We start from the raw sequence: 19555 nt of genomic DNA, 5'->3' as shown, positions 1-19555 counted from the left end.
AATTTGTATCTAATTCAAGTCTAACTATACTACATACGTTCAGCGTACTAAAAAAAAGTTAAAGCAAATGTATTTTGACACTAAATTGTTTTACGTTTGATTTCGAGTAGGTACTACATTTTAAAATTTGAAATACGAGCCGGAAAAAGAAATACTAATTGATGACGGACGGGACACAAATATTTTTTGAAGTAAAAGGTGGAACTTTTGAAACTTTTGAAACCACAAAACTGAAAAATAAGGCAATGTGCATCGACTTCTGATTAATTTACTTTTTGTGTTCACCCATGACGGACGGGACAAAAAATCATTTGTATAAAATTACCTCTAAAAGATTTATTCAGACAGGTTTTAAGCAATAAAGACTTTAACAATATTAGTATTAAACAGCGAAACTTAAAAATTAAGAACAACATTTTATGTTTGCAATCACGGACGGGACAGCAAAAGATAAAAAATAATACAAAAAAAAAATTATAAACCCACATTCCGGAGTTTGGCTGTAAATACTACTAAATTTAAAATAATCCAAGGGTGTCAGTTATTCTATTAATAAACAGTGGGGTTGGACGCCGTTGGTAAAAATTCAGGTTCGATGAAATTTTCTCGTATTCGGAATTTGAGAGCGGCTAAATGACTTAGAAACCTGATTTTTGAACAATGCTGTCATTCTTCTTCAAGCAAATCCACTTTGCCGTGTTCAAATGCTCGCATCCGAATTCGCGTTGCTTCAGATGCCAATTATCTTTCCTTGATGTTAAATAAGATCAACATCGAGCAAACAATGTTAGCTCATAGTCATAGACTAAACGAATCTGCGATGGTCGAGAGGATCTCTATACCCTTTTACGGTATTTCCTTTGTCTCAGCGCTTGGAATTTTTACGCTTTTGGTGTAATGGCAGGTTATCTCCACATTTCAGTTCAAAAATAATTAATTTGTCGCCATGATGAGATTAAAATGCAGACTGTGTTTGACGTTTGAATCAAAATTAATTCCGACTCTTTGGTAAATATGGCATTGATTGATTCGTAATTAACACATAATCGGGTTTTATTCGAATTTCGGCGTAAACTAAACCGGAAGTGTTTCATGCCAGGAAGGACGTCGTTGGATTCCTGTCATTAGGGCGCAGCAGGAATAATAATTAAGATAGGCGAGCGGTCCGGGTCTAAGAAGGCCATATTTATGCTATTTAGGTTTCATCAAAGAAAGGATATCATTAATAATTCGCGCCACCATTATTGGATGATTTGGCGATAACAAACGGGTATCCTTCCTTGCTTAAATATTTGACGATATTGTGCGTGCTTTGTGCGTGGGGAGTAATTAATAGTAACTTAGGGTCGCATTATGAAGATGGTGCGTGTATAACACGAGGGGTGGAGCCTTCGATGGTGATACACTCGTTGCTTTTAACGATACTTATTTCTCATTCGGAATGAATTATAAATTACTGGCTGGTTCGATGGATATGTAGAGAGATACCATCGTTTTCGTGAAATATTAAGAATCATCCATCACGCGGACGCCGGGTTGGTGGCGTGTGGGTGTTTTCTCATTTCACATTTGGACGAAGAGACGCAAAATTGCATCCAAATGCAAATTCAAAGCTGTCTGACTGATATTTCCGCGAGGGCGTCCGCACTATTAGCCTGTCCTTATTTATACACCCAGTGACACTAGCACTGGCGTTGCATTTCTCATGTCGTCCAGCATATTAAAAAAACCTTGAGTCATTAATTATTATTCGGAAGTAACATCATTAAATGAGGAATTACGAAAATTTCGTTACTGTTTTCGGCAAGTCAGTTACTGTTTTCGGCAAGTACGACATGTCGTCACTAGACGGCATCTAGAAGAGAATTCCACGAAAAGATAATTCAACTTTGTCTAGTCGATAAAAATAGTTCTTCGTTTGGTTAGGTAATTTGGGTTAATTACAGTTTCCAAAACAAAACAATTTTCGAAGGAAACAGAACCAATTTGTCCATTAATCACAACGAAGCTACCTCACGCAATACATGTCGCATTAAGGCAGATACAAAAATAAATTGATTCAAATGTTCATCGTTCCTCGAAAACAACATTAAACCAAAATGCGCACTATTACAACCTGCAATTACCTTTATGGAGGCGTTATTTTTAACCCAGTTTTAAAAATGTATGAATAAACTTGTACATAATTAAGTAACTTTGTTGTGTTTTATTTTTTGAATATCTTGCGGCTAAAATAAAATTTCTTTTGCGTTTTATTGCGGAAAGTATTTAATTTGATTAAAGAAAAATAAGAGAGTTTTTTTAAGTGCGTCTCGAACATTTTCTCTTGTATTTTTGGCTTATATATTTTTAATAAAATTATTACAAGGGTCTGCTAATGACGCTCTTAAAACCCTTTTTCAAAGTTATGTATAATTAGTTGAACAAATATTGTGTTAACGGTAATTTCTTCGTCAAGACGCGACTGTCACCGCTCTAATTTATTTAATCTGAAGATAATTTCCAGGATAAGCCAGTGTTGTAATTTATGGCCCACATTACGAGTGACCTACCTTTTTCGCACTTTTTGTTATAAAAGTTTCATCCTGAATGAAAATATAATTTAAATTACAATGAGAGCAGGAAGATTTATTAAGACGATTCCAGCACATTTGCATAAAAGCGAATATATATTACTTTAATTGTTACAACTTTGGAACTTTATAGAAACTCAAAGTGCTTCATTTTTTTGCAAACTTTCCTATAATATTCGCTTTGTTTAAGTCGGATTTTTTCGGGGATTATGTCTGAATGTTGTTGTAATTTAATGCTGGGAAACAAAGCTGGGTCCCTTGTGCCGTTTAAATGCGCTAAAGGGGCGGAATATTAACTGGGGCTTACACCGAAAACACTAAGATTTTTATCTTAATTGAACCATTAACCGGAATGTAAAACGCAACCACTTCATCCAGACGCCCCAAATTGAATTGCGTTCATCGAAGCTATCATTTTTAATTTGGGCCGTAAATCCGGCCAGAGACACATATCTTAATTTAGTGTCAATTTGTCGTTCGTGTCGCCTTCATAAAAAATAAAAGGATTTAATTTGGTAATCTCGGTTCGGGATGTATCTCCGGATTAAATAAAGCTCGGCGCGAAAATAACGCGTAGACCTATAACCAGCAGAGTTATTATTTCCTGGTTAAATAAAAAAGACGAGATAAGCCCGAGGCATACCGGCTTGCTATAAACTGAATAAAAAGAAGACATAAAGACAAAGCTTGCTAACACGAGTCGTAATTTTGTAAAACTTGATGTTGAAATTATTCGTTATCTTGAACAAACGCGTCAGTAGTCGCACTACGAACCGGAGAAATTAAAAAGGAAGATGCGAGCTAATTGCCAAAACAAATATATTTCGCATGCTAATTCCGGCAAACTTTGAAAAGTGCCACTGTTGCAGCGGGTTTTCCTTGAATTAAGGGACGCTTTATGCAAATGCATCGCTGCAATTAATTGCAAAAAGTGGTAACCCGGACGGAAACATTTAAGCCCGTTTATTTATTTTCACAGAGCTCATTTTTGCGAAATATTAATTACTTTTCGAGATGCAAAGGAATGTGGTGATTAATTTTTTTGCGATTTTTGCATTATTTATGTAAATGGGGTCCAGCTCTGGCTGTATTTAGCATCGTCTCCATTACGTTTCAGCGTGAGTACATGACAGTCACGATAAGCGCTTTAACAATGACCCGAAATATTTCATTTGTTTTGTTTTAAAAATTGTAAAAGCAATCGGGAATAAAATCCCGAGCGGAGCATTCATTGTGGACAATCCGACCGCAGCGAAGTTAGTTGTATAAATCAGAAAATAATCATTTTTTCATCAGAGTTGAATATTCACCGGCTGAATGAAATAAAAGAGAGTCGTGTTTCATGCGAGTGAATAACTGAAATTCAGTTAACGGTGAAAAAACTGCGTTTGCAATTCGAGTCTTGTGTCCGCCGGTAAAAGAAACGAGAGAACTAGTAATTACTCTGTATAATGGAATAGCTCCGCCATGACGATGCGCAAATGAAATCATTTAAATAAATGGAGTCGAGTTAGCACACACGTCCCATCCATCCGTCATTGGCAGGAATGTTTAGTTTAAGTCTAATCAACCAACACGATGATGAGTTAGTTGATGAACAGAGAACGTCAACAGTGCAGCTCTTTGTGCGCCTCCGTTCAGATGTCACGGTGCGGATATTAAATTTGAACGTGTACTGCGCCGAGTTTCAAACATGAGCATAGTTCGATCATTCCACATGTGATTGTCTATGGTTATCGCGTTACAAAAGCTCACTGACTTTGGACGACTGAATTTCAGGCATAAATTGACATTGCTCGATAGGCTCGCCGGATTGCGATTTAATGACCCGAATCTGATATGCAAATGGGAACGCTGGCCCAACACGGATTAACGGCCAAGTCGCACTTTTATCGCCCACACGGAAAAGCTCCTCCAAGGGCTCTTCTATATTTCCGAATTTTTTCCATTAATACAGTGGAGGCTGGTTATAACGAACTGAATTTGGCTTAAACGGCAATTTTGCCGTTTATAACGAACTTTTTACCGAATTTTGAGAAATATGTTGGGGAACGTAATGAGATAAAACTTGATTTTTGGTCTAAAAACGTGTTTAAGTCTTCGCACTTGGAAAAATAATATCGTTTTTGACAAAATTTTCTGATTTATTGACTTACTTTTTAAGAAATTGGGTGTAATAATTGAGTTTTTGCTGAATAAACGCTTAGAAAATTCAAATTTTTGGTCATTTTCTACCAAATTTGGTGATTTTTTCGTACTAGTTTAATTAAAGTAGTAAGAAAAACTTGATGATTGGACATAATTTTGTGCTTACTTTTTAAGAAACTGGGCGCACTAATTGAGTTTTTGCTGAATATTAGCTTAGAAACGGAAAATTTGTGGCCATTTTCGACCAAATTTAGTGATGTTTTCGTTATAGTTAAATAAAAATCAGGAATTTTAGTTTAAAATCATGTTGGATTCCTCAGAACTTGCAAAAATAATGTCATTTTTGACATAATTGTGTGATTAATTGGTTTATTTTTTGCTTAGTTTTTGCAAAATAAACGCTTAAAAAAGATCCATTTTTGTCATTTTCGACGAAATTTGGTAATTTTTTGTTCTAGATTAATAATAACAGGTAGAAAAACTTGATTTTTGGCTAAAAATTTTGTTTAAATCATCAGAACTTGCCAAAAAAATGTTATTTTTGACATAATTCTGTGATTTATTGGCTAACTTATTTGAAATTTTGTGCAATAATTAAGTTTTTGGTGAGTAAACGCTTGAGAAAGATACATTTTTTGTCAGTTTTGAACAAATTTGGTAATTTTTTCGTTATAATTTAATAAAAATAGGAAGAAAAACTTGATTTTTGAACTAAAAAACGTATTTAAATTCTCAGAACTTGCACATCATTCTGTGATTATTGGCTTACTTTTTAAAAATTTAGCGCAATCACTAAATTTTTGGTTATTTTTGACCAAATTAGGTGATTTTTTCGTTCTAGTTTAATAAAAAATAACTTAACTTTTGGTCTAAAAATGTGTTTAAATTCTCAGAACTTGCAAAAATATTGATTAACCGGCTCTTTTAACAAATCGGGGCAATAATTGAGTTTTTGCTTAGAAAATTTAGGTTTTTGGTTATTTTTGATTAAATTTGTTCATTTTTTCGTTCAAGTTTAATAAAAACATAAAAAAAAGATTTGTTGTGTTTAAAAACGTGTTTAAATCCTCAGAACTTGCAAAAGAATGTCACTTTTGACGTAACTTTGTGATTTATTTGTTTACTTATTAAGAAATTTTGCACAATAATTGAGTTTTTGCTAAGTAAATGCTTAGAAAAGATACTTTTTTCTCACTTTCGACCACATTTGGTGAATTTTTCCTTCTGGTTTAAAAAACTGGAAGAAAATTGCTGGATTTTTGGTATAAAAACGTGTTTAAAGTCAGAACTTACAAAATTATTGGCTTACTTACTTTTTAAGAAATTTTGCGCAATAATTGAGTAATTGCTGAATAAACGCTTAGAAAAGGTAAATTTTCGGTCATTTCTTAATACTTTTTTCGTTTTACTTTAAGAAAAACAGGAAGAAAAACTTGATTTTTAGTCTAAAAACGTGTTTAAATCCTCAGAACTTGCAAAAATACAATAATTTTTGACATAATTGAATTAAGAAATTGGGCGCAATAATTAAGTTTTTGCTGAATAAACGCTTAGGAAAGGTAAATATTTGGTAATAGAGTCGTATTTTCGGACTCCACTGTAGTTACGATCATGATTTTGCATAGAATTTGATTTTAGAGCAAAAAATGCTTAGTACGTTTCCTGTCTGGCAGCAGTGAAGTGAAACAATTTTTTCTTTTATTTTCGACCACCGGTTTTGTATTACCTGAAACTTCACTCCCGTTCCTCGCAACGTATTTATTTTGCGCTGAAAGTGTGCGAAATTACGTGTTCCGTGCTAACAAATAAGACGAAAACCTGCTTCATTTTCACTCTTTATGATGTTTAATAAATCAATAGTCGTGGTCTTCTTTTATGAGCAATTTATGATCCAGGGAAGCCACATCTACTGTTCGGAAATTAATTGTCCGTGACTCCATAAATACAGTGCAGTCGAAGATCATAATTGTGAGGAAACGAAGCAATGAATTATTACACGGCATTTTTATTTGTTTTTCAAGTGTCCTCAAGCGTATGTTGGCATCGATTGCACGAAATGCCGAAATGATTACAATTAAATAAAAATAATTCAAAATCGGCTCCATCGAATTCGAATTGGGGGAAAGACTGCGTGTTAAGCAGTTTGTGTCTAATTTGTGTATTGATTGAAAAGCGTGAACCAAAACAATGCGAAATTCGCGAATTGCAAATTATATTTTGAAACGTGATATTTATGCGGACAGCTTTTGTTGTTCCACCTCCAGCAGGCCGTACCGATTTGAGCCGTGTGGATTATTGCCGCGTCACTTGACGGGTCGAAAGTTTGCGTTACTTGGCAAGCAGGTCGTGTTTGGCGGTTTCTGGACCTGTTTAGATGGCATTATTACAGCGACCCCAAACAAACTATTTCAATAAAGTGAATACGGACGGAATGATCGGGAATAACCGCATCACGCTAAATGAAACATTCCGCTAGATTCTCATCAATTTCGAGGTATGCGATGTGTAAAACCTAATTGGATCCCAGTTGCCTGTTGCGGTCTGAGATAAACTATGTACCTACTAATCCGGCACTGATCTGTGATCTTCCAGGGCTCCATCTCATTTGATTTCATTGCAAATTGAATTTACGGCGGCGGCTCATTATTTAAGCCGGAAGTCTCTGATCAGCCCCGACCGTTTATCAAAATTTCCACCAAATTGAAAGCCGTTTTGCCGATTGATGAGTTTCAAGAAATGAGTAACTCGCTGTTGGACAGACAACACGGCAGGACCGAGTTAATTAAGAACAAGAGCGGTGGCGAAGCGCAATAACATCAATCTCCTCCTGCTAATTACGTACCAAAAGCCGGCAACGCTGCTCCCGAAAGTCGACGTGCCCTATTACCATACAGACGTGCCGCCCTATTTGTTACATTTATTCAAACTTATACGCGAACTTAGTTTACGCCTCTCACGTGAACACAAACTTGGCAGACGCTCTAACTTTGGACCACAACGCCACCACTGGCTGCAACTTTGCTATAATCAGATTTGCAACGGGCATTATTCAATGTTGCACAAGGTGGGAGTTCTTCAGGGAGCCCTAATGAGCTTTGCCAATGAGGCAACCACTAGGGGAGCAGAGGCCCAAGTGCCAAGGCAACAGCTGATTTGATATTCTTTCTTATTTTTATTTTATTTTTAGGTTTTTGTTTGTTTTAAGCACTTTTATGTTTTTTTTGGTACATGGAATAAACTATGTTTATTTATCTTTTGGTTTTATTTCTTATTCAACATTTTGAATGGGTTTTACTTCTTAACCTTTTAGTAAACTCAAAAGAAAACAGTAAATAAAAGAAAATAAATAAAAATAATAAAAATATAAATAAAAAAAATAAATAAAAGAAAGTACCAACAATAAACATCCTGATAGAAATAGAAAATAGAAATTTATGACCATTAATAAAACAGTCATTAGTCTGACAACAACTGACCAAAATTAAATAATGCAATGTGTACTTTTGTATACAGGGTGTTCCGTCTAAACCCCACATTAAAATTTTTGGGGGTTTTAGTAATGATAGTCACCTGAAAATTTGCATACAACCATAATCTCTTAGCTTCTGCTCACTTTTCAACATGGCGAGACTTTCGGATATATCGGAAGTCGCTGCCAACTTTCATATTTTAAATGGAAAACTATAGTTATTAAAAATTTGTTTATCAAAAATCTGATAAATATTTGTTAAAGTGAATGTTTGATATCAAAATAAAAACTGCGGGGTGTTGTATTTATATTTATTTTTTTGGGCGTGTTTCGGGGACTGTGGGTTGGTCCGTTTTGGTTGTGTTGAGATGTTTTTTGCTCTCCGGCTCTAAATTTAGCTCGACTCATCTCGCGTAATGATCCCAAATCTGTAATTTAAACGTTTCGACTTGTGCTGGGGTCGCTCCGCTGATTATGTTTTATGTTCATTTGGTAATTTAGCGAGCGATAAGTCATTAAAACGGAATCCATAAAAGTGAATTTGTGATAATCCATTTAGAGTTTAGTGTAGTAACACGTTTTTTAATTTAAATATTTACGGCGTCATATATTTCGAGCAAGTGTTAGACCTGACAGGCCGTAATTTAGTCGGGCAGGTATCAAGACTGATGCATAAATATTTCGTCATAAATCTTTATTTGCCGAAGGTAACAATGCACTTATCTTATAGAAACGAAAACGCCGCATAACGATAAACGCAGTCGTAAACACGGCGATAAAATAAGTAGCTGGTTGATCATAAAGCAGGCAAATAAGGCGTATGAGGAGGAAATATAAGATGCAGGGCCCTATCGAGTTTATTAGTTGGAGGAACGCTTGCGGCTCTTATCCGATAATCAACTTATCTGTGTCTGATGGAATAATAAGCTTTCGGGTACAGCGACAATAATCTTCTGGTGGTGTTCTATTAATGATCCATCTCGGGCTGATGACACAAAAGGGGTAAAATAAACAAGACGGCGCTTTGAATTTTTCCTCCTTTTCTGTGGACTCGTCAAAGTAGTTTTTTCCAAAGAGACGAAACGAGCTCTTAGCAAATTAATTAACCTTTGTTTGAACAAATTGCGTTTGCACAAAATTAAGGCTAGTATTTCGTCCCGAGTATCGTCTAATTATTTTACGTCCAACGTGTCAGAAACGTGATTACTCTCGCTTATTTTACGGCACTCTAAACCCGCAATAAAAATGTTATTATTACCGCTCTTGAGACTTATCCGTTTGGTTAATTTGGTGGATGCGCCGGGCCCGATCTGTGTCAAAAATCAGACCCACGTTACAATTTTATTACAGCCCCATTAAAGTTGGCAAATAACACAGAAAACTCGGCATAAAGTTTATGATCTTTTGAAAATGCTACGTCAGTCTGACATGTTTCGCGAAATTCAACTTTTACAACTTCCATAAGCAGAAAATATACGTAGAGGGACAAGATTTTATCATTACATCTTCACTCGATTTATAAAACCGTCGGAATTTTATGATTATTGCGCGGTGGGGTATTTAGTATGCATTGGAGGTATCGCTTTGAAAGCCCGTTGATGTTTGGGCGAATTTGCGAGACGTCGAGTGGCTTTCGGCGTGCTCTCCGTTGCATACGAGTGGTCTTAGGTGACCCTTAGCCGGCCGTAAACGGCCCTTTGATGGCCCAATTTCGCGATTCATCGACTTTCCGATTCAAATTTGCGACTAATCGCCATATGAAACATCCTGACTCGACAAATTTCATGGCGCAAAGTGTGGCCACGATAAGAGTCCATCCCACTTAGCTTAGTCCATCTTTCATCCGAGTATCTTACACTTATATAAAGCATCATCCCAGGGCTCTACGTGTGGCCGCGAGATAACGGCTCATATATCAACAAATTTCGAGTGACCCGGCTTTCACTATCGCTCCTTATCGCTCGCTTTTGCAAAAGGGAAACTTTTTCCCGAGAAGAATCGCTCCGGTGTTAATTAATTTTATAATTAATGGCAACTTTCAAAGGGAAACGAGCCTTTATTGCAATTTACACATATACGTAATAGGGAAGCGCCTCAAAGCTTCGACTACGTCAAAATCAATTTATTATATCTTCAAAGATTCCTTTGACAATGGCTTACTTCAATGGTATAATTGCCTCCATAATGCATATTACATGAATTGTGCCTAAATAAGCAGTTCTACGTATTAAGCGCCGCTCTGCATCTACTCACTATTCAGCTAACGTATCCTCGCTCTAGCGCATTAAAAAGCAACGCTTGGAAACCAAGTTTACCATTTTTTTATTTTATTAATAATTAAACGTTTTTGAAGATGTCAGTTACGTTTTTAATGGGAGGGTGTACAAATGGTGGATGCGCCGGGAGAATGTCTCAAATAAAACCGGATTTAGCGCTTAATTTAAGCGTTTATATTTTTTGTTAAAAGAGATTTTACCGTAATAATGTGTTCACCAACTATAAATGCTTATTTTTTACAAAAATCCACATTAAATTTAGGAAAACTATACATTGAAAAATGGTGGATGCGCCGGATTAGTGGTTTAATTGAGTGACGATTTTTTTTAATTCTCTATTTAGCTAACGTATTTCCGTCCTAGCGCATTAAAAAGCAAGTCTTGTAAACCACGTATACAAACTAGCTTTACAATTTTTTTAATTGTAATAATAAATAAACATAATTGAAGATTTTAGTTACGTTTGTTTTTCCTTTTCTGGATTATTAATTATTTTTTTATTTGAATGCCAGAAACAAGAAGACTAGTTGCTTTAAGGTTTGTTCAATTCTGAAAGGTACTATAACCATAATTGTACGTTGTCTAATAAATTAAAACTACTAAATTATTTTTACTGTAATATTTACTCCTAAAACAACTATTTTGAAAATATGGTATTATTTTACATTGTGATTTGTTCTCTAAAGATTGGTTGGGTGTATGAATGGTGGATGCGCCGGGGTAATGTTATTAAATAGAACTGGATTAAACTTTTAATTTAAGCGTTTATATTTTTTGTTAAACGAAATTTTATTACAATAATGTGTACACCAACTAACAACGGTTATTTATTACAAAAAGTTTTATTAAAATTAGGAAAATTATATATTGAAAAATGGTGGATGCGCCGGGATAGTTGCCTACTTGAGTGTCTATTTTGTTGTTTCTTTGCTACAAATACGTTTTAATTGGTTTTATTATGGGCCCAAATATGGGTAAAGTTATACTAAATGATTTAAAATGCTGGCTTTGTCGTTAGTCTTGTTAACCCGATTCAAGTCGGTTAATCGTAATTGATTTTCGAGCTGAAGAATGTTCATCTTGGGCGAGCACGCTTTGTAAATGGAATTAAAAGTCTCGGTGAGAGAAGTCGGCAATCTAGTTTTGTAAATGAATTCGTTGTTTGAAAAAATCTTTGATTTAAATATAAATTGAAATCCGAGTTTCGCCGGCTTTATTTTTAGTATTAAAATTGCAGTTTTTGGAACAACATAACGTCTTGCAAAGATTTATATAAAGGAAGATAATTTCACAACAAGCTCTTTTGTGTGTCGTCAACATGAGTTGAAGGAAAATCTCCTGCCGCCAAGGATTAAAGCGAACCTAAGAAGACGCTGACATAACAGATCGGCACCGAGAGCGCTCTCCATCACAATAGACCTCAGCCCGAGATAGCTCCAGTCCCAAACTAATTTAATCGGCTTACTAGTGCCGCACTAGTTCACCACTTCCATTTGAGAACAACATCCGAATTTCAAATGACTTGTCGTGATTTTCACTAATTTGCATTATTTGAAAACTTTCATACCAGGCCGTATTTTCTCGCCGGCGCGACTCCACCTCTTCCTTAGATTAAAAATCTATCTCTGGCGCGAAATAAAGAAACTTTTCCATTTTCGAGGCGGGAACATTACTGCACGAAAATGTCGCTCCCTAATGCAATTCCTGGAGCAAATATGTAAATAATCTTGTTGTAAGTAGTGACTGCAAAATAACGTCAAACTTTTCAACGACTATGTAAATTATTTTCGGAAGAACAGCAAATGCTTAAACTTTCGTATAAATTAGTTATGCAAATGGACTACTCCAATTATTAAAATGACTCACTAGTCGGGAGCGAAAAAACACTAGTTTGAAGTTGTGCGTTTCGAATCAAACAAGTTTCGAGAGAGAGGTCAGTGCACATGAATACCTGTGAATAAATCAGACGCAAAACTAAGTTTAATTATAACATGGCGGTACAGAGGAATGTTGGGAGTTTAATCAACTGGGCTTCGCATTGAACCGGAAATAAACATTGCTAAAAACAAAAGTGAAAATATTTCAATTTAAATTATCCGATTTAGCTCGAATAATATTTATTTTGCAAAATACAGCGCCACTGGGTGTGTTTAAATATAATTAACACTTTGTTGCCCGGCGCATCCACCAAATTCGCTCGGGAAGATTGGAGTAATAATAAAAAATTGCGAGTGCGTCTCGGGCAAAGTGCTTTGTTGAAACTCTTATTTGTGTATTATTCAGGTCCGGGTCTCCCGGAACGGTATCAGTGTTCGCGAGTAATTACATTAGCCGGTCGTCAGCGACAAGATCTCTTACATACTTTAACGTTATTAGGTTGACGTCGCCATCATCACAAGATCCGGTAATAAGTTAATGAAGTACTTACACTAACAAATTTGCCTTCACTTCGTTTAGAATGATTGAAGCGACCGGGCTGAGAACCTTGAGGGACGCGTGCTGATGGACTACTTAACTCCGCTTCCAATAGCCTAAAACTCAATTCCCTTCAGTGAATACCTCTGATTCCCGCAGACTTGCACCTCTCACCCTTCCGTCGATAACTGCCACGGTCGATATTTCTATCGGGCCCTGGAACGGCCATAAACTTGATTTGCAAGCATCCGACCGGCGCTGATACATAACTAAACTTACGCCAATTATTTGATTTTATTTGCTCAAAGAAAATTTCACCAATTACTCGCAAATGTCAAGGTGAGCTCGGGCTGGGGGGCTTTTTAACAATTACAATAAAAAGGCACACGTTCTTGCCTTTTATATTATATGAGCAGTATTTTTGAATTAGTGAAGTTACGAGTACTAGAACGTAAGGATTAGTTGAAGGCAAACAGACGGTATGAACGGGGTTGGTTTTAGAGATGAATAATTCAAATTTTTGCTCTAAGTAATTGCAGATTGCAAAAAACGGGAAGCTGGAAATATTAAATGGAAATTAAGAATGTATTTTATAGTTTTGTAACTAGAGAACAGTAATTACAACAGATGGATTACGGATTCTTTTCCCGGAGAATAAAAGGAATAAAATTTGCATTTGGCTTCGATTTTCCGAGACCGGCTTTATGGAAGAAATAGGATAAAACATAATGTTCTCCTAGGAAAGCCACCACGTAATTTTTATGGCACAATGAACTTGTTATAAACTTTCTAAAATTTCCGAGCCAAATCCTCTAAAGAATTTTTCTGCATGAATTAGTTGCGTAAGTTTATCCCAACTTTGCTATTAAACTTAGAACAAGGAAGAAATTATAATCAATTTTTTTCCTCTAATCCCGCGTTAAAAATTCAAAAATGCGGAAAATTCGTTTCTTCAATCAGGCGTTTTTGCATTGTAAATTCCCCTTTTTGTTTTCGTCTGGAAGTTTGTCGCCAAACCTGAAAATATTTCTTTGACGAAGGAACATTTCTTTTAGTTTTCCACATTGTATTACGGTAATATATTTAGGAAAGTTGGCTGTGGCGTGGTGGAAAATGGGTCGAATCCCACGAGAAGTGAGGCTTGTGTCAGTGCTAGGCACAATATAGATCAGTGGAGGTGAACTCTGTGGCAACTATCATTTGTTTTCACTGCAAATATCACACGACCGACTCCACAGTTCTTTAGCTTTAATCAGACTTAATCAATGTTTAGGAGGAGTTCGGACGCAAAAAATTCGGGGGATCTATTTGTCACGGGCCGTTTTTGCCAAATCGACAATAAGGAACTTGCGTTCTATATTGGGCCTCCAGTTTGTTAAAGCATCGGGCGATTTTTGGTGGAGGCGCCGGGCGAGCCAACAGTTTAATAAGAAAATTTGTTTTTATTTAGTCTGTCATAAAGCCGGCACACGGGCAGAATATTTAGCAATTTTTGGAGAATGTAAATGTTTAAAAGTGGAGTTTCGGAGGAATGAAGACGTAAAATTTGGCGCACGTTTCGGGCATATTTTATCATCATCTCTAAAGAGTGATATGAGCACATTGTGTAGTGTTTAAACCATAAAATCGATTTTACGTTTCTTATGAAATGCGACACCTTGGCTCTATAACGAGCAAAACCTGGATGTGTGCGTTATCATGAAAGTATTCTTTTCAGAAGGGAAACGAAGTTTTCTAAATTGAGTTTTTCTATGGAAATACAATATGAGACAATGTTTATAATGCGGCTGGCTTCTCTTCAATATTTTGTACATTTAAACGACGGTATTACATCCTAGGCAACAAACAGAAACGGATTACATTAGAATAACGTTCAGAATAACAAATAGCCTTCAGCTAGTAGATAACTTCGAAAAGATGAAACTTTTTGTTTCGGGAGAGGAATGTCGCGTCTATGTAAACTTTCGAAATACAGCATTTCCTAAATTGTAAATCGATAAATGATTGGTGGGATTAGGCCTCAAGGAAAAACGTTTTGAACTTTGCCAGAAGCTGTTAAATGTTTTATAGGACTTACTTCCGGTTCTTAACTAATAGAAGAAACTTTCCCTAAAAGCATTATGACCGTAACGATTATTGACAACTTTCCCGAAAGTAAAATAAAAGATGGACACGTCGTTTGCGTCAACTTTCCGATCAATTATTAATCTAACGTAGGCAAGAAGGTTATGGGATCAGAAATGAAATATTTGCGCAAAAATCCGTTTGTCTGCGCCATAAATAACGCATCAATCATTTTAAATATTTTATATCTCTTGTGTTCGAGTTTTCGTCGCGTCTCCAGCTTCTTGCTTTCTATATTCAACCAAACTTCCGCTTTACGCCTATTTTGAATCTTAAATTCGGCGTAGACAATTCGTATTGATCTCCCGGATTGACAATTCTTCCCTGAACTTTGATTTACTCGCGCATACATAAAAATACTTTCCCGGGAGCAGGCCGGCAAATTTGCCAGGTGGACTAGTTGCTGTCTAATTTGATGGAAATGTTGTTAATAGAGTCCGGAGCCTGGAGTTTGTTGTGTAAATTAGGTACGACATTCCGGGAGCCCTCCTGTCATAATCCGGGGCCAGTTGACAAATGCTAAGGACATTAAACTTGACTCCGACACTTATCAAATCGCCGAAGCAAAATATTAAATTAGGAATTCAAATCGAGAGCGATCCACTTAATTCAAACGAGATAATTTCGAGGCAGGGCCGGAATTACCTAATTATATGGATTTTTTATTGCATAAAGAGATCTAATTTGGTACATTTATGTAATGGAGGCTCCGTTTCTTTGTACAGAATGCATAAAATTGGATTCCAACGCAAATATCTACTTCCAATTTCAAATGCGAGCCGTTTCACCGCTTTTGTTTGATCTAATTTGTTCGCCATTTTGGTAATAAGTAATAACTCCGAATTTACATCAAGTTTTTGACACAGACGCCCCACTTTGGCACAAAATTAAATTGCAAATACCACAAGTGGAAACTCGGTTCCAGCAGAAATTAGTTTAATATACATTTGGCTTTATTTTGTTGTTACTAGATTACTTTGGCTCCTAGGTACGTTACAGACCAGTTTGTGGCCACGGTTTGAGTTTTAGTTAATTATGGTGGAGATTTTTTTTAAATTAACTTTCACTTTTGTTCAATGGTGCTATTTTCTAAGTTATGTTGTTATTGCTCTATTACTGTAAAAATTACAACTGTTATTCAAATTTGTATTTCGTTAAACTTAGTTACTCTTTACTCTCATCATTTTTACAGTTTTTACGCCAGGAATGATTTTTGCGAAATTTGGTGGATGCGCCGGGTTGGGCGAGAAATTTCGCTTTTGAAATGAAGTTCTGTAGTGACTTGTGTGGTAGTTATTTTTGTCGTATCGCAATTTCCTAGTCGGCGGTTCGAGCATATTATTCAGAGTGAGTTTGGCGCTTGGCGGCGGTCGTTAACATTAATTTTAAGAGGTAGTTGAAGATAATGCGTAAGCGTGCGTGTAATATAAACACAGCAGTAAAGGAGCTGTAACTGTTGCAATTTATTACATCACGATGACTAAGTGGCTGTTTAATCAGCAAACGGAGAATCAAAAATTCGCGTGAATATTTTCCTTTGTCAGTTGAGACATAATTGACGGGGAGCAGTGAATAAAGAGCCGTTTTGTCTCGTATTCAAGGCAGGTTATTGTGACTGGTGTGACATGAGGGCTGTTCGCACCTCGCCGGCCACTTAATGCCTCACACACACTTCTATGCGGGTTTTGTGCTGCGGTCCCCTAACCCGTCTACAGAGTTTTAAACAAGCACCGTATTCGAACCGGGATAATCACGAGCGGAAACGGCCTCTCACTTCACACGCTAAATTTATTATTTCGGCCATTGTTCGTGTCAACTATCTTCAGTTCTCGCTAGAGAAAGCTCAAAGTTGCGCGGATCGATCCCAAAGTGCTGACAGTCTTTTTCCACATTTACAAACTTTTAAAAGGTTTGATGCTTTGGGTTTTCTATTAGATCAATCTACTAACCGCTGCGACGGCTACAGGCGACGACTTTTACCAGTCTGGAGGCATTTTTTGACTGATTTACTAGATTGAAACTTTTGAATTGATCTTCCGCCGGACTTTTTTCAGTAATTGGTAGTAAATGGCTGTGGGTGGGGACACAACGAAATTACAACGATAATATAGCGCAAACACGCGCTCAAAATGCTATAATCCAACTATTTTCAAATCGATTAACAGCCGTTCTATTTTTACGGACGGGACACTTTGTACAAATTTTTAGATTTTATTTTCATTTTTAGGAACAGAATCAATATCAGTGAATTTTTTTAAATGTTTGCAACCTACAATAATTGCAACATTTTTAAAATTTGAAATACGAGCAGCAAAAAAAATTGATGACGGACGGGACACAAAAAATATCCACATTTTTATCGTCCGTTTTAAAATTTAAAAGGCACTAATTTCAGCAACTATTTTTAAAATAAACGGTGGAACGGTGGACTTCTGATTAATTTACTTTTTTTACACATGACGGTCGGGACAAAATAATATTGTGTTTGAAAATAGCTCTAAAAAATTTATTCAGACAGGTTTTAATTATTAAAAACTTAAACAATATTAAAATTACACAGTGAAAATTAAAAATTGTTTTAACAACGTAGGAAATAAGGATAACATTTTATGTTTGCAATTACGGACGGGACATCAAAAGTTATAATGATAAAAAAGTAATAATATTAATCAATTTACGTATTGATTTTCATTTTATAAATTACCAGAAATTAGAAAAATACCCTTCAAAAAATATTCAACAGTTGTATTACGTTGTGTTATCGTGTAAAAGACATGGTATGTAAATTTTAGAATTTAATTTAAGTGATTATTCTCTCTCAAAAAATCTCTTGTCGTAAAATACATTAAATTTAACATTTCTGGGGTTGAATTTGTTCTGGAATAATGTTAGGTTGTGGTATAGTTTGGTTTCTGAAAAACTCGAAAATGTGATAACCTGTGGGCTGTGGGTGATTTATTTGAGTTGCGTTCGTCGGCACATGTTGAATTTCTTGGAGTTTGAGGACAAACAAAAGCACAGAGCGCAACAAATCATTAACCGGGGCGAAACAATTAAAGTGTAGGAAGAGAGGCCTAGTAGAGAAAAGTTTTTTAGCGATTATCGTCCAGCTGGCAATTTCCACGCCGGGAGATAAAAAGCATCGTCCCAATGGAGTCATCAAATTTCCACGAAGAGTCGAACAGCAGAAGTTAATTGGGCCATTGTTTTCATTGGTGAAAATCGTCGGGATATGTTTTTTCGACCTGCGTTCACCTGATTTCATAGCGGTAATGCGATTATAAGTGTATAAACGGCTTTAATCTGCGTTCGTTTCGCGCGAACGGATTGTGCCGTGTCCGAAATTCGCAGGATTACGGATTTATCCGCGTTAAATATGCAGCACGCATTTGAATTTCGTCGGACGGCACTTGGAAAAATCCCCGCGCAATTACAACGAAATCTTTCAAGTCGCCGAACAAAGTCATAAAGAACAATAAAGTTTCTAATTACAAATTGCGTTCCTTAGACTCTCGGTTCATCAAATCATTTCGCTTTTAAGGCCGCGAATTAATTAGGGAACGCATAGATGCCGAGAGGAAATTGCTGTTCTACGCCAAAAACCGAATAGAAAACATCTAAGGTTTCCGACTTTTTAATAAGACGCTCAATTAAATTACTTTATTATGGAAATATAATACGACACTGTGAGCACTCTGACTTTGATAAAATCGGGGGAGCGTCGGGGTGTAGGCTAGAGGTCAATTTTTATGCAAATCCTCTCTGTCACGACCTCCATTTGTCCCAGAAATTGGTTTACGTCCGCGCGGTCTTGTTTTATGCAGCGAATGCAAGAGGTCGGCATGTGGTGCATGGCAATTAAGAAGTCAAGGGCCATTTAGGGCCCCAACAGCGACGGTTTATCATACCAGACCTGGCCAGATTCAATTTATCTCAACAAACTCAAATCTAAGAGCTAATTAATTCAGCAATCGTTCACACAGCAAGAATAATACAGTTTTTAACCAAAATAAAGAACCTTGTAGCGCAAAACAAAGCCAGTTGATTTATCAAAGCACCGACTGTCGGGCCCGAGGGCTACAATAACGATTTTTTATCAGAAATGACGTTCACCGAGAAAAACTTACATATTTTAATAAATTTCTCCGCTTGTCTCACAGCCGACAATTCCTCCAATTGTGCCTTATTGTTTTTTCAATTACGATCAAAAACAGGACGTTTCAAAGCTCGAGAAACCGCCGAACTTAAATTTGTGCTTACAATAGCTTGACAAACTCCTATCGGGTTTTGCTATTATTCTCATAAAAAAAGACTTTATTTAAATTTTGTTAACATAGGGTTTTGTCTTAGTATTACACATTTTGCGTTATGTATACAGAGTGTTCCTACATTAAAAAACACTAAAGTTATGTTTTTTTCAAATGGAACACCTTAAATTGTATTGCATTTTTGGAGGCAGCTTTTAATACTGACGATTTAATATAAACTTGTATTGACTGATTCTGCTTAGTTTTTGAAATAATTTGATTTTTTGTCGAAAACACGTTGCA

General features: G+C 36.1%; 1 protein-coding gene across 1 annotated transcript in view; it reads left to right on the top strand.

Moving 5' to 3' along the window:
• Sema2a (Semaphorin 2a) overlaps window positions 1-19555 on the top strand; it is a 224207-nt gene that overhangs the window by 4449 nt on the left and 200203 nt on the right. The gene's annotated exons all lie outside the window — the stretch shown is intronic.

The sequence above is a fragment of the Tribolium castaneum genome, chromosome 4 (genome assembly GCF_031307605.1).
Source record: "Tribolium castaneum strain GA2 chromosome 4, icTriCast1.1, whole genome shotgun sequence".
Lineage (NCBI taxonomy): Eukaryota > Metazoa > Arthropoda > Insecta > Coleoptera > Tenebrionidae > Tribolium > Tribolium castaneum.
The sequence above is the reverse complement of the archived record's forward strand: the minus strand, read 5'-3'. Positions and strand labels throughout refer to the sequence as shown.